This window comes from Canis aureus, chromosome 28 (assembly GCF_053574225.1).
Source record: "Canis aureus isolate CA01 chromosome 28, VMU_Caureus_v.1.0, whole genome shotgun sequence".
NCBI lineage: Eukaryota > Metazoa > Chordata > Mammalia > Carnivora > Canidae > Canis > Canis aureus.
In genome coordinates, this window is record NC_135638.1 from 13,103,264 (window position 1) to 13,104,652 (window position 1,389).

Sequence of the window (1,389 nt, forward strand, 5' to 3'; positions counted from 1 at the left end):
TTGAATGTTGTTAAAGCTTATAGTTTAAACTACTTTTAGGGGTTTTGTGTTGTAAATATTTGACCTTTGCAGTTGTGATTATATGTTCTTGGTTTTTTGCCTACAGTTTCCCCAACTCTTCTAAAAGACTTTTATTCTAAATGCAATTAGATAATAATCTGAGGCTGAATTTCTTTGGACACTGAAAAAAGATTGACCAAGTGAGTTATCCGAAAATAGTTTGAAAATTTTTTGAGTAATTAGGAGTCTTCTCTCTTCAGCTCTTTCAGCAGTTTCTTCTAGTATTTACCTCCATCTTTTTAAAGATGGATGTACTGTTACATATTTATTGGCTTTATTTATCTGTTAACTTGCTGTTATAGAAGAGGAGGATTTTGTACTTTTAACTCACCCATGAGTTACTTTTACCTCTTCCTTTTCATCCTTCTAGTATAGTAATCTTTTTTTGTTATTGTTAAGTTTATATTCACTGGTTAGCTAAGGTAAAGTCCTAACTAGTAGTGTGTGAGGATTATATTTTTCTTTCCTGTGCAACTTATATTCTTCCTGAAATTAATACATTTTCCTCAGGATTGCAAAACCTCTCTATTATTTACTTGTCTGACCATAATCAAGGGTATTCTGTTCCCTTAGCACTGTTCCATAAGGGTATTCTGTTCCCTTAGCACTGTTTTCTTTTCCCTCTATACATACATTTTTGGGAGGTCCCTCCTCCTTTTCTTCCAGTGTGACTTGGTACTGGCTAAGTGTGCTGCATAGCAGTCCTCCTGAGGCTTCCCTTTGCTTCTCTTATGTCCTGTCATCTGTGTCCTTGATATTTTCTGGCTCATTCCCTCATTTTGGTTAGCCCATCTTCCAGGTGCTTTGTGTGAAAAGGTGCTTAATGTATAATTTCGAAATCTCACAAGAAAATGTTGAGTCCTTCATTGATAGTTTGGCTAGTTCTAGAATGTTAGGTTGAAAAGTTTTCCCTCAGAATTTGCCTCACTTTAGAATTAAAGATGAGAAATGTTTCAATTTGCAATCCATTAAACAAGTACTATTGATTGAAAATTTTAGAAAACTCCAGAAATCAAAAGAAAATCCTGATTTTCCTGGTGATAAGATTTTCTTCTCTGCCCCCCCACCCCACCCACCCTCCAATCCATTTTTGTTAATTACTCCTGTCCTTTCATTCTGGAAAGTTCAAGTCCTGTAGTGTTTTGCTTCTTTCATAGTTTTCTCCCTTCCTCATTTTCTGTCCTCTTTCTGGAATTTCTCTTATTTTCTCTAACATCTCTTTGCTTTTGTTTCCAAGGGACTTCTTTACCTTCCAACCCCTCTATTCACTTTTTTTTTTTTTTTTTTTTTTTTTTTATGATAGGCACACAGTGAGAGAGAGAGAGAGAG